Consider the following 15933-nt stretch of genomic DNA (forward strand, 5'->3'; position numbering starts at 1 on the left):
TTAGTTGACACAATGGTCAAGCCAATGGTGGAATTTTAATCCAAGAAAGCTATCCCATGGCTTATGAATCCAAGAAGCTCTGACCACACAAAAAAATTATCCCATCCTACACATGATTTAGAATGACTAGCTATGATTCATGTTGTCAAGATTTAGAGACTCTATCTTTTAGAAACTAAATTTCAATTAATGCCTGACCACAAAAGTTTAAAAATGGATCTTTACTAAACCACAATTAAACATGAGACTAAGATGATGGATCCAAATTTTGTATGGATATGATTTTGATGTAAAGTATAGGCTAGAAAAAGAAAATGTAGTTGCTAATGCTAGGAAAAGGAAATGTAGCTGTGCTGATGCTGTTTAGCAAAAAATCATTTGTTGCTGTTATTTTTATTATCCCTTCAACTACTATCTAAAAAGGTATTGAAAAATCAGGCAACCTCAAAACAAGAAAGGTTACCGATATATAGCCGTTAGCTTATCAAAGCTACTCTAAAAATCATGGGTACCATTACTGCCATCTTTGGGATTTATGTTTTGTAGGTTTTAGTCCACCTCATTTTCAACTTGCCAATATGCATCCCTATTCTTGAATTGAATAATAGGACATCATCTCCTTCTTCAAATATTTTTTTAGCTTGTTGTTCGTGCTCACCTATATCTTCTTCGTCTTTTGCATTATCTTAGTGATCCAGGTGCTAAGTCCTCTTTCTTCATCCAGTTCAATCAACCTAAATTCTATGGTTCTCTGAGTCTTTTGGACTTGACCTTTCTGTGATAGTTTTTCTAAGACTAGGCCACTAAGAATTATACGGGTACTACTACCTTTCCATACCATAATGAAAGGTGTGTGAGGCTAGTTGTGTCCTTGTGGGCTATTCAAAAATCCCATAATGCAGAGTGTAGTTTCCTATCCCAATAGTTCCTATTCTCATTCATCGTTTTGATTAGAATTTCTTTTCCAATATGAGTGGCTGTTGTGACTTGGATTGGCCATTTTCATAGGGGGGAATATATGGATTAGAATTCCTCTCGAAATCTTATGGGTCCTGACTAGGCTTGGCCATTTGCCTACGGGACAATATATTGGGGAATTTTTGTGCACGACCATGTGCTATTCCATCAGTTTCCTGATCACCTCATTTAGGAAGTGGGTGTCTTGATCACTTTACTAGCTTAATTGGGAGACCCAAACCTTGTCTCATGAGATAACCTCATATAAGAACTTGGCAACAATTGAGTCTACTTTGCATTTCCTCATTGTCTTTGCCTCCACCCATTTGGTGCAATAATGTGTTGCTACTACCGAGACGTGCTTGTTTCCTATTTCTGGGCTACAAGTTTGAATGGTCACCCAAAGTCCAAGCCCCACTTCTAGAATAGGTCTAGACACAATACAATTTGGTGAGGCATCTTATCTATTACACGATCATCCTCATGAAACCGTATCGATGTAGTCGGCATCCTCATCATCAAGAACATGATCATGATGACACAAAAGTGTGGGACACTCAATCATGTCATCAAAATAAGAATCAGCCCATGCAAACAGTGCCAAACCATCTTTGTCGATGTAACAAAGCAATGAAGTCTGTCACCTCATCATAGCAAGAAATCGGTGAGTGTGATGTAGAGGTCTAAGCCCCAAAGTGCATAAGGCATGTGCGAATGCAGCAAAAGAGATATGATACAGGACACGAGATGGCAAATCAAACTAGAAATTGTAGAGCCATGATGATAATGCATGAACAATGCTTTTCTACCAATCACAACAAGTAGAAATGCTATCAAAATGATGTCAATGATGAGTGAAGTTGCACCATGGGGATCAGATGAAGGGTAAAAGTAGTAAGCCAAAAGACGATGCACAATGCGTGTGAAAAACCACAATCAATGCTCAAAGTGTGACTAAGCTCTATAAAACCCCCAAAGTGTGCCTTCAATGCCCTCCACCTCATTTTCAGCTTGCCAATATGCATCCCTATTCTTGAATTGAATAATAGGACATCATCTCCTTCTTCAAATATTTTTTTAGCTTGTTGTTTGTGCTCACCTATATCTTCTTCCTCTTTTGCATTATCTTAGTGATCCAGGTGCTAAGTCCTCTTTCTTCATCCAGTTCAATCAACTTAAATTATATGGTTCTCTAAGTCTTTTGGACTTGACCTTTCTGTGATAGTTTTTCTAAGACTAGGCACTAAGAATTATATGGGTACTACTACCTTTCCATACCATAATGAAAGGTGTGTAAGGCTAGTTGTGTCCTTGTGGGGCTACTCAAAAATTCCATAATGTAGAGTGTAGTTTCCTATCCCAATAGTTCCTATTCTCATTCACCGTTTTCATTAGAATTTCTTTTCCAAGATGAGTGGTTGTGACTTGGATTGGCCATTTTTGTAGGGGGATATATGGATTAGAATTCCTCTCGAAATCTTATGGGTCCTGACTAGGCTTGGCCATTTGCATACGGGACAGAATATATTAGGGAATTTTTGTGCATGACCATGTGCTGTTCCATCAGTTTCTTGATCTCCTCATTTAGGAAGTGGGTGTCTTGATCACTTTACTAGCTTAATTGGGAGACCCAAACCTTGTCTCATGAGATAACCTCATATAAGAACTTGGCAACAATTGAGTCTACTTTGCATTCCCTCATTGTCTTTGCCTCCACCCATTTGGTGCAATAATGTGTTGCTACTATACCGAGATGTGCTTGTTTCCTGCTTCTAGGCTACAGGTTTGAATGGTCACCCAAAGTCCAAGCCCCACTTCTAGAATAGGTCTAGACACAATACAGTTTGGTGAGGCATATTATCTACTACATTGGGTCATCCATCCTCATGAAACCGTATCGGTGTATAGTCGGCATCCTCATCAAGAACATAATCACGATGACACAATAGTGTGGGACACTCAATCATGTCATCAAAATAAAAATCAGCCCATGCAAACAGTGCCAAACCATCTTTGTCGATGTAACAAAGCAATGAAGTCTCCACTTGGACCTTTTGGCACACATCTCCTCCTCATTGAACAAATGCCCCAAATGACTAAGCATCAAACTCTGAAGCTTGAACAACTAATATTGACATGAATATGTCACCTCGGCATAGCAAGAAATCGGTGAGTGAGATGTAGAGGTCTAAGCCTCAAAGTTCCAAAAGCATGTGCGAATACAGCAAAAGAGAATTGATTTATGACACGAGATGGAAAATCAAACTAGCAATTGTAGAGCCATGATGATAATGCATGAACAATGCTCTTCTACCAATCACAACAAGTAGAAATGCTATCAAAATGATGTCAATGATGAGTGAAGTCGCACCATGGGGATCAGATGAAGGGTAAAAGTAGTAAGCCAAAACACGATGCACAATGCGTGTGAAAAAACCACAATCAATGCTCAAAGTGTGAACAAGCTCTATAAAACCCCCAAAGTGTGCCTTCAATGCCCTAAGTGTGTGAATAAAGGCTAGCAATGCACAAGGACTCACACTACATGTGAACAAAACTAGGAATGTAGGAATTCCTACAAAAAAGACCCAAGAGTACTCAATTACACTCATGTCTGAATGACTCAATCACACCCAAGCGTGTGAGTAACCCCACCCTAAATAGGAAACACGGTAGATGGGTAGTGTAAATGCACAAGGTCCAGGTTTCAATTGTGAATTGGAAAAAAGTGCGGAGAGGTTTCAGATAGAGAGGGTTAGCGTGGACAAGATGTGTGAAAGATTAAAAAAGGAACCCCTACGATTTCCAAAAGTTATCAAAAAAATGTAACCCTTCACTCTTTTTCTCTCACACTAGCAACGTTTGTTTTTGTGCAGGCTATCCCCCCTTAACCAACCTCTCTCAAGTGAAATATGCCCTCAAACACATATCCTCTCTCTCTCTCTCTCTCTCTCTCTCTCTCTCTCTCTCACCACCCAATGGCCAATTTTAAAGACATCAAGAGAAGTTTGTGGATTTTTAAGATTAATAGGTTGGTGTAGGATATTTGTCAATGATTCTGCCAAAGTTATTGCCCCGCTCACAAGAATATTCACTCAAGAAGGATCTGCGTTTCAACTAGACCCATGATTTGTACAGTAGCTTTGATAAGCTAAAACCATTGTACTGGTAACCTTTCTTGTTTTAAGGCTGCCTGATTTTTTGAAACCTTTTGGGATATTAGTTGACACAATGGTCAAGCCAATGGTGGAATTTTAATCCAAGAAAGCTATCCCATGGCTTATGAATCCAAGAAGCTCTGACCACACAAAAAAATTATCCCATCCTACACATGATTTAGAATGACTAGCTATGATTCATGTTGTCAAGATTTAGAGACTCTATCTTTTAGAAACTAAATTTCAATTAATGCCTGACCACAAAAGTTTAAAAATGGATCTTTACTCAACCACAATTAAACATGAGACTAAGATGATGGATCCAAATTTTGTATGGATATGATTTTGATGTAAAGTATAGGCTAGAAAAAGAAAATGTAGTTGCTAATGGTAGGAAAAGGAAATGTAGCTGTGCTGATGCTGTTTAGCAAAAAATCATTTGTTGCTGTTATTTTTATTATCCCTTCAACTACTATCTAAAAAGGTATTGAAAAATCAGGCAACCTCAAAACAAGAAAGGTTACCGATATATAGCCGTTAGCTTATCAAAGCTACTCTAAAAATCATGGGTACCATTACTGCCATCTTTGGGATTTATGTTTTGTAGGTTTTAGTCCACCTCATTTTCAACTTGCCAATATGCATCCCTATTCTTGAATTGAATAATAGGACATCATCTCCTTCTTCAAATATTTTTTTAGCTTGTTGTTCGTGCTCACCTATATCTTCTTCGTCTTTTGCATTATCTTAGTGATCCAGGTGCTAAGTCCTCTTTCTTCATCCAGTTCAATCAACCTAAATTCTATGGTTCTCTGAGTCTTTTGGACTTGACCTTTCTGTGATAGTTTTTCTAAGACTAGGCCACTAAGAATTATACGGGTACTACTACCTTTCCATACCATAATGAAAGGTGTGTGAGGCTAGTTGTGTCCTTGTGGGCTATTCAAAAATCCCATAATGCAGAGTGTAGTTTCCTATCCCAATAGTTCCTATTCTCATTCATCGTTTTGATTAGAATTTCTTTTCCAATATGAGTGGCTGTTGTGACTTGGATTGGCCATTTTCATAGGGGGGAATATATGGATTAGAATTCCTCTCGAAATCTTATGGGTCCTGACTAGGCTTGGCCATTTGCCTACGGGACAATATATTGGGGAATTTTTGTGCACGACCATGTGCTGTTCCATCAGTTTCCTGATCACCTCATTTAGGAAGTGGGTGTCTTGATCACTTTACTAGCTTAATTGGGAGACCCAAACCTTGTCTCATGAGATAACCTCATATAAGAACTTGGCAACAATTGAGTCTACTTTGCATTTCCTCATTGTCTTTGCCTCCACCCATTTGGTGCAATAATGTGTTGCTACTACCGAGACGTGCTTGTTTCCTATTTCTGGGCTACAAGTTTGAATGGTCACCCAAAGTCCAAGCCCCACTTCTAGAATAGGTCTAGACACAATACAATTTGGTGAGGCATCTTATCTATTACACGATCATCCTCATGAAACCGTATCGATGTAGTCGGCATCCTCATCATCAAGAACATGATCATGATGACACAAAAGTGTGGGACACTCAATCATGTCATCAAAATAAGAATCAGCCCATGCAAACAGTGCCAAACCATCTTTGTCGATGTAACAAAGCAATGAAGTCTGTCACCTCATCATAGCAAGAAATCGGTGAGTGTGATGTAGAGGTCTAAGCCCCAAAGTGCATAAGGCATGTGCGAATGCAGCAAAAGAGATATGATACAGGACACGAGATGGCAAATCAAACTAGAAATTGTAGAGCCATGATGATAATGCATGAACAATGCTTTTCTACCAATCACAACAAGTAGAAATGCTATCAAAATGATGTCAATGATGAGTGAAGTTGCACCATGGGGATCAGATGAAGGGTAAAAGTAGTAAGCCAAAAGACGATGCACAATGCGTGTGAAAAACCACAATCAATGCTCAAAGTGTGACCAAGCTCTATAAAACCCCCAAAGTGTGCCTTCAATGCCCTCCACCTCATTTTCAGCTTGCCAATATGCATCCCTATTCTTGAATTGAATAATAGGACATCATCTCCTTCTTCAAATATTTTTTTAGCTTGTTGTTTGTGCTCACCTATATCTTCTTCCTCTTTTGCATTATCTTAGTGATCCAGGTGCTAAGTCCTCTTTCTTCATCCAGTTCAATCAACTTAAATTATATGGTTCTCTAAGTCTTTTGGACTTGACCTTTCTGTGATAGTTTTTCTAAGACTAGGCACTAAGAATTATATGGGTACTACTACCTTTCCATACCATAATGAAAGGTGTGTAAGGCTAGTTGTGTCCTTGTGGGGCTACTCAAAAATTCCACAATGTAGAGTGTAGTTTCCTATCCCAATAGTTCCTATTCTCATTCACCGTTTTCATTAGAATTTCTTTTCTAAGATGAGTGGTTGTGACTTGGATTGGCCATTTTTGTAGGGGGATATATGGATTAGAATTCCTCTCGAAATCTTATGGGTCCTGACTAGGCTTGGCCATTTGCATACGGGACAGAATATATTAGGGAATTTTTGTGCATGACCATGTGCTGTTCCATCAGTTTCTTGATCTCCTCATTTAGGAAGTGGGTGTCTTGATCACTTTACTAGCTTAATTGGGAGACCCAAACCTTGTCTCATGAGATAACCTCATATAAGAACTTGGCAACAATTGAGTCTACTTTGCATTCCCTCATTGTCTTTGCCTCCACCCATTTGGTGCAATAATGTGTTGCTACTATACCGAGACGTGCTTGTTTCCTGCTTCTAGGCTACAGGTTTGAATGGTCACCCAAAGTCCAAGCCCCACTTCTAGAATAGGTCTAGACACAATACAGTTTGGTGAGGCATATTATCTACTACATTGGGTCATCCATCCTCATGAAACCGTATCGGTGTATAGTCGGCATCCTCATCAAGAACATAATCACGATGACACAATAGTGTGGGACACTCAATCATGTCATCAAAATAAAAATCAGCCCATGCAAACAGTGCCAAACCATCTTTGTCGATGTAACAAAGCAATGAAGTCTCCACTTGGACCTTTTGGCACACATCTCCTCCTCATTGAACAAATGCCCCAAATGACTAGGCATCAAACTCTGAAGCTTGAACAACTAATATTGACATGAATATGTCACCTCGGCATAGCAAGAAATCGGTGAGTGAGATGTAGAGGTCTAAGCCTCAAAGTTCCAAAAGCATGTGCGAATACAGTAAAAGAGAATTGATTTATGACACGAGATGGAAAATCAAACTAGCAATTGTAGAGCCATGATGATAATGCATGAACAATGCTCTTCTACCAATCACAACAAGTAGAAATGCTATCAAAATGATGTCAATGATGAGTGAAGTCGCACCATGGGGATCAGATGAAGGGTAAAAGTAGTAAGCCAAAACACGATGCACAATGCGTGTGAAAAAACCACAATCAATGCTCAAAGTGTGAACAAGCTCTATAAAACCCCCAAAGTGTGCCTTCAATGCCCTAAGTGTGTGAATAAAGGCTAGCAATGCACAAGGACTCACACTACATGTGAACAAAACTAGGAATGTAGGAATTCCTACAAAAAAGACCCAAGAGTACTCAATTACACTCATGTCTGAATGACTCAATCACACCCAAGCGTGTGAGTAACCCCACCCTAAATAGGAAACACGGTAGATGGGTAGTGTAAATGCACAAGGTCCAGGTTTCAATTGTGAATTGGAAAAAAGTGCGGAGAGGTTTCAGATAGAGAGGGTTAGCGTGGACAAGATGTGTGAAAGATTAAAAAAGGAACCCCTACGATTTCCAAAAGTTATCAAAAAAATGTAACCCTTCACTCTTTTTCTCTCACACTAGCAACGTTTGTTTTTGTGCAGGCTATCCCCCCTTAACCAACCTCTCTCAAGTGAAATATGCCCTCAAACACATATCCTCTCTCTCTCTCTCTCTCTCTCTCTCTCTCTCTCTCTCTCTCTCTCACACCACCCAATGGCCAATTTTAAAGACATCAAGAGAAGTTTGTGGATTTTTAAGATTAATAGGTTGGTGTAGGATATTTGTCAATGATTCTGCCAAAGTTATTGCCCCGCTCACAAGAATATTCACTCAAGAAGGATCTGCGTTTCAACTAGACCCATGATTTGTACAGTAGCTTTGATAAGCTAAAACCATTGTACTGGTAACCTTTCTTGTTTTAAGGCTGCCTGATTTTTTGAAACCTTTTGGGATATTAGTTGACACAATGGTCAAGCCAATGGTGGAATTTTAATCCAAGAAAGCTATCCCATGGCTTATGAATCCAAGAAGCTCTGACCACACAAAAAAATTATCCCATCCTACACATGATTTAGAATGACTAGCTATGATTCATGTTGTCAAGATTTAGAGACTCTATCTTTTAGAAACTAAATTTCAATTAATGCCTGACCACAAAAGTTTAAAAATGGATCTTTACTCAACCACAATTAAACATGAGACTAAGATGATGGATCCAAATTTTGTATGGATATGATTTTGATGTAAAGTATAGGCTAGAAAAAGAAAATGTAGTTGCTAATGCTAGGAAAAGGAAATGTAGCTGTGCTGATGCTGTTTAGCAAAAAATCATTTGTTGCTGTTATTTTTATTATCCCTTCAACTACTATCTAAAAAGGTATTGAAAAATCAGGCAACCTCAAAACAAGAAAGGTTACCGATATATAGCCGTTAGCTTATCAAAGCTACTCTAAAAATCATGGGTACCATTACTGCCATCTTTGGGATTTATGTTTTGTAGGTTTTAGTCCACCTCATTTTCAACTTGCCAATATGCATCCCTATTCTTGAATTGAATAATAGGACATCATCTCCTTCTTCAAATATTTTTTTAGCTTGTTGTTCGTGCTCACCTATATCTTCTTCGTCTTTTGCATTATCTTAGTGATCCAGGTGCTAAGTCCTCTTTCTTCATCCAGTTCAATCAACCTAAATTCTATGGTTCTCTGAGTCTTTTGGACTTGACCTTTCTGTGATAGTTTTTCTAAGACTAGGCCACTAAGAATTATACGGGTACTACTACCTTTCCATACCATAATGAAAGGTGTGTGAGGCTAGTTGTGTCCTTGTGGGCTATTCAAAAATCCCATAATGCAGAGTGTAGTTTCCTATCCCAATAGTTCCTATTCTCATTCATCGTTTTGATTAGAATTTCTTTTCCAATATGAGTGGCTGTTGTGACTTGGATTGGCCATTTTCATAGGGGGGAATATATGGATTAGAATTCCTCTCGAAATCTTATGGGTCCTGACTAGGCTTGGCCATTTGCCTACGGGACAATATATTGGGGAATTTTTGTGCACGACCATGTGCTATTCCATCAGTTTCCTGATCACCTCATTTAGGAAGTGGGTGTCTTGATCACTTTACTAGCTTAATTGGGAGACCCGAACCTTGTCTCATGAGATAACCTCATATAAGAACTTGGCAACAATTGAGTCTACTTTGCATTTCCTCATTGTCTTTGCCTCCACCCATTTGGTGCAATAATGTGTTGCTACTACCGAGACGTGCTTGTTTCCTATTTCTGGGCTACAAGTTTGAATGGTCACCCAAAGTCCAAGCCCCACTTCTAGAATAGGTCTAGACACAATACAATTTGGTGAGGCATCTTATCTATTACACGATCATCCTCATGAAACCGTATCGATGTAGTCGGCATCCTCATCATCAAGAACATGATCATGATGACACAAAAGTGTGGGACACTCAATCATGTCATCAAAATAAGAATCAGCCCATGCAAACAGTGCCAAACCATCTTTGTCGATGTAACAAAGCAATGAAGTCTGTCACCTCATCATAGCAAGAAATCGGTGAGTGTGATGTAGAGGTCTAAGCCCCAAAGTGCATAAGGCATGTGCGAATGCAGCAAAAGAGATATGATACAGGACACGAGATGGCAAATCAAACTAGAAATTGTAGAGCCATGATGAAAATGCATGAACAATGCTTTTCTACCAATCACAACAAGTAGAAATGCTATCAAAATGATGTCAATGATGAGTGAAGTTGCACCATGGGGATCAGATGAAGGGTAAAAGTAGTAAGCCAAAAGACGATGCACAATGCGTGTGAAAAACCACAATCAATGCTCAAAGTGTGACCAAGCTCTATAAAACCCCCAAAGTGTGCCTTCAAAGTGTGCCTTCAATGCCCTCCACCTCATTTTCAGCTTGCCAATATGCATCCCTATTCTTGAATTGAATAATAGGACATCATCTCCTTCTTCAAATATTTTTTTAGCTTGTTGTTTGTGCTCACCTATATCTTCTTCCTCTTTTGCATTATCTTAGTGATCCAGGTGCTAAGTCCTCTTTCTTCATCCAGTTCAATCAACTTAAATTATATGGTTCTCTAAGTCTTTTGGACTTGACCTTTCTGTGATAGTTTTTCTAAGACTAGGCACTAAGAATTATATGGGTACTACTACCTTTCCATACCATAATGAAAGGTGTGTAAGGCTAGTTGTGTCCTTGTGGGGCTACTCAAAAATTCCATAATGTAGAGTGTAGTTTCCTATCCCAATAGTTCCTATTCTCATTCACCGTTTTCATTAGAATTTCTTTTCCAAGATGAGTGGTTGTGACTTGGATTGGCCATTTTTGTAGGGGGATATATGGATTAGAATTCCTCTCGAAATCTTATGGGTCCTGACTAGGCTTGGCCATTTGCATACGGGACAGAATATATTAGGGAATTTTTGTGCATGACCATGTGCTGTTCCATCAGTTTCTTGATCTCCTCATTTAGGAAGTGGGTGTCTTGATCACTTTACTAGCTTAATTGGGAGACCCAAACCTTGTCTCATGAGATAACCTCATATAAGAACTTGGCAACAATTGAGTCTACTTTGCATTCCCTCATTGTCTTTGCCTCCACCCATTTGGTGCAATAATGTGTTGCTACTATACCGAGACGTGCTTGTTTCCTGCTTCTAGGCTACAGGTTTGAATGGTCACCCAAAGTCCAAGCCCCACTTCTAGAATAGGTCTAGACACAATACAGTTTGGTGAGGCATATTATCTACTACATTGGGTCATCCATCCTCATGAAACCGTATCGGTGTATAGTCGGCATCCTCATCAAGAACATAATCACGATGACACAATAGTGTGGGACACTCAATCATGTCATCAAAATAAAAATCAGCCCATGCAAACAGTGCCAAACCATCTTTGTCGATGTAACAAAGCAATGAAGTCTCCACTTGGACCTTTTGGCACACATCTCCTCCTCATTGAACAAATGCCCCAAATGACTAGGCATCAAACTCTGAAGCTTGAACAACTAATATTGACATGAATATGTCACCTCGGCATAGCAAGAAATCGGTGAGTGAGATGTAGAGGTCTAAGCCTCAAAGTTCCAAAAGCATGTGCGAATACAGCAAAAGAGAATTGATTTATGACACGAGATGGAAAATCAAACTAGCAATTGTAGAGCCATGATGATAATGCATGAACAATGCTCTTCTACCAATCACAACAAGTAGAAATGCTATCAAAATGATGTCAATGATGAGTGAAGTCGCACCATGGGGATCAGATGAAGGGTAAAAGTAGTAAGCCAAAACACGATGCACAATGCGTGTGAAAAAACCACAATCAATGCTCAAAGTGTGAACAAGCTCTATAAAACCCCCAAAGTGTGCCTTCAATGCCCTAAGTGTGTGAATAAAGGCTAGCAATGCACAAGGACTCACACTACATGTGAACAAAACTAGGAATGTAGGAATTCCTACAAAAAAGACCCAAGAGTACTCAATTACACTCATGTCTGAATGACTCAATCACACCCAAGCGTGTGAGTAACCCCACCCTAAATAGGAAACACGGTAGATGGGTAGTGTAAATGCACAAGGTCCAGGTTTCAATTGTGAATTGGAAAAAAGTGCGGAGAGGTTTCGGATAGAGAGGGTTAGCGTGGACAAGATGTGTGAAAGATTAAAAAAGGAACCCCTACGATTTCCAAAAGTTATCAAAAAAATGTAACCCTTCACTCTTTTTCTCTCACACTAGCAACGTTTGTTTTTGTGCAGGCTATCCCCCCTTAACCAACCTCTCTCAAGTGAAATATGCCCTCAAACACATATCCTCTCTCTCTCTCTCTCTCTCTCTCTCTCTCTCTCTCTCTCTCACCACCCAATGGCCAATTTTAAAGACATCAAGAGAAGTTTGTGGATTTTTAAGATTAATAGGTTGGTGTAGGATATTTGTCAATGATTCTGCCAAAGTTATTGCCCCGCTCACAAGAATATTCACTCAAGAAGGATCTGCGTTTCAACTAGACCCATGATTTGTACAGTAGCTTTGATAAGCTAAAACCATTGTACTGGTAACCTTTCTTGTTTTAAGGCTGCCTGATTTTTTGAAACCTTTTGGGATATTAGTTGACACAATGGTCAAGCCAATGGTGGAATTTTAATCCAAGAAAGCTATCCCATGGCTTATGAATCCAAGAAGCTCTGACCACACAAAAAAATTATCCCATCCTACACATGATTTAGAATGACTAGCTATGATTCATGTTGTCAAGATTTAGAGACTCTATCTTTTAGAAACTAAATTTCAATTAATGCCTGACCACAAAAGTTTAAAAATGGATCTTTACTAAACCACAATTAAACATGAGACTAAGATGATGGATCCAAATTTTGTATGGATATGATTTTGATGTAAAGTATAGGCTAGAAAAAGAAAATGTAGTTGCTAATGCTAGGAAAAGGAAATGTAGCTGTGCTGATGCTGTTTAGCAAAAAATCATTTGTTGCTGTTATTTTTATTATCCCTTCAACTACTATCTAAAAAGGTATTGAAAAATCAGGCAACCTCAAAACAAGAAAGGTTACCGATATATAGCCGTTAGCTTATCAAAGCTACTCTAAAAATCATGGGTACCATTACTGCCATCTTTGGGATTTATGTTTTGTAGGTTTTAGTCCACCTCATTTTCAACTTGCCAATATGCATCCCTATTCTTGAATTGAATAATAGGACATCATCTCCTTCTTCAAATATTTTTTTAGCTTGTTGTTCGTGCTCACCTATATCTTCTTCGTCTTTTGCATTATCTTAGTGATCCAGGTGCTAAGTCCTCTTTCTTCATCCAGTTCAATCAACCTAAATTCTATGGTTCTCTGAGTCTTTTGGACTTGACCTTTCTGTGATAGTTTTTCTAAGACTAGGCCACTAAGAATTATACGGGTACTACTACCTTTCCATACCATAATGAAAGGTGTGTGAGGCTAGTTGTGTCCTTGTGGGCTATTCAAAAATCCCATAATGCAGAGTGTAGTTTCCTATCCCAATAGTTCCTATTCTCATTCATCGTTTTGATTAGAATTTCTTTTCCAATATGAGTGGCTGTTGTGACTTGGATTGGCCATTTTCATAGGGGGGAATATATGGATTAGAATTCCTCTCGAAATCTTATGGGTCCTGACTAGGCTTGGCCATTTGCCTACGGGACAATATATTGGGGAATTTTTGTGCACGACCATGTGCTATTCCATCAGTTTCCTGATCACCTCATTTAGGAAGTGGGTGTCTTGATCACTTTACTAGCTTAATTGGGAGACCCAAACCTTGTCTCATGAGATAACCTCATATAAGAACTTGGCAACAATTGAGTCTACTTTGCATTTCCTCATTGTCTTTGCCTCCACCCATTTGGTGCAATAATGTGTTGCTACTACCGAGACGTGCTTGTTTCCTATTTCTGGGCTACAAGTTTGAATGGTCACCCAAAGTCCAAGCCCCACTTCTAGAATAGGTCTAGACACAATACAATTTGGTGAGGCATCTTATCTATTACACGATCATCCTCATGAAACCGTATCGATGTAGTCGGCATCCTCATCATCAAGAACATGATCATGATGACACAAAAGTGTGGGACACTCAATCATGTCATCAAAATAAGAATCAGCCCATGCAAACAGTGCCAAACCATCTTTGTCGATGTAACAAAGCAATGAAGTCTGTCACCTCATCATAGCAAGAAATCGGTGAGTGTGATGTAGAGGTCTAAGCCCCAAAGTGCATAAGGCATGTGCGAATGCAGCAAAAGAGATATGATACAGGACACGAGATGGCAAATCAAACTAGAAATTGTAGAGCCATGATGATAATGCATGAACAATGCTTTTCTACCAATCACAACAAGTAGAAATGCTATCAAAATGATGTCAATGATGAGTGAAGTTGCACCATGGGGATCAGATGAAGGGTAAAAGTAGTAAGCCAAAAGACGATGCACAATGCGTGTGAAAAACCACAATCAATGCTCAAAGTGTGACTAAGCTCTATAAAACCCCCAAAGTGTGCCTTCAATGCCCTCCACCTCATTTTCAGCTTGCCAATATGCATCCCTATTCTTGAATTGAATAATAGGACATCATCTCCTTCTTCAAATATTTTTTTAGCTTGTTGTTTGTGCTCACCTATATCTTCTTCCTCTTTTGCATTATCTTAGTGATCCAGGTGCTAAGTCCTCTTTCTTCATCCAGTTCAATCAACTTAAATTATATGGTTCTCTAAGTCTTTTGGACTTGACCTTTCTGTGATAGTTTTTCTAAGACTAGGCACTAAGAATTATATGGGTACTACTACCTTTCCATACCATAATGAAAGGTGTGTAAGGCTAGTTGTGTCCTTGTGGGGCTACTCAAAAATTCCATAATGTAGAGTGTAGTTTCCTATCCCAATAGTTCCTATTCTCATTCACCGTTTTCATTAGAATTTCTTTTCCAAGATGAGTGGTTGTGACTTGGATTGGCCATTTTTGTAGGGGGATATATGGATTAGAATTCCTCTCGAAATCTTATGGGTCCTGACTAGGCTTGGCCATTTGCATACGGGACAGAATATATTAGGGAATTTTTGTGCATGACCATGTGCTGTTCCATCAGTTTCTTGATCTCCTCATTTAGGAAGTGGGTGTCTTGATCACTTTACTAGCTTAATTGGGAGACCCAAACCTTGTCTCATGAGATAACCTCATATAAGAACTTGGCAACAATTGAGTCTACTTTGCATTCCCTCATTGTCTTTGCCTCCACCCATTTGGTGCAATAATGTGTTGCTACTATACCGAGACGTGCTTGTTTCCTGCTTCTAGGCTACAGGTTTGAATGGTCACCCAAAGTCCAAGCCCCACTTCTAGAATAGGTCTAGACACAATACAGTTTGGTGAGGCATATTATCTACTACATTGGGTCATCCATCCTCATGAAACCGTATCGGTGTATAGTCGGCATCCTCATCAAGAACATAATCACGATGACACAATAGTGTGGGACACTCAATCATGTCATCAAAATAAAAATCAGCCCATGCAAACAGTGCCAAACCATCTTTGTCGATGTAACAAAGCAATGAAGTCTCCACTTGGACCTTTTGGCACACATCTCCTCCTCATTGAACAAATGCCCCAAATGACTAAGCATCAAACTCTGAAGCTTGAACAACTAATATTGACATGAATATGTCACCTCGGCATAGCAAGAAATCGGTGAGTGAGATGTAGAGGTCTAAGCCTCAAAGTTCCAAAAGCATGTGCGAATACAGCAAAAGAGAATTGATTTATGACACGAGATGGAAAATCAAACTAGCAATTGTAGAGCCATGATGATAATGCATGAACAATGCTCTTCTACCAATCACAACAAGTAGAAATGCTATCAAAATGATGTCAATGATGAGTGAAGTCGCACCATGGGGATCAGATGAAGGGTAAAAGTAGTAAGCCAAAACACGATGCACA

The sequence above is a fragment of the Cibotium barometz genome, chromosome 16 (genome assembly GCF_041138505.1).
Source record: "Cibotium barometz isolate CiBa-2024 chromosome 16, ASM4113850v1, whole genome shotgun sequence".
In the NCBI taxonomy this organism is placed as follows: domain Eukaryota; kingdom Viridiplantae; phylum Streptophyta; class Polypodiopsida; order Cyatheales; family Cibotiaceae; genus Cibotium; species Cibotium barometz.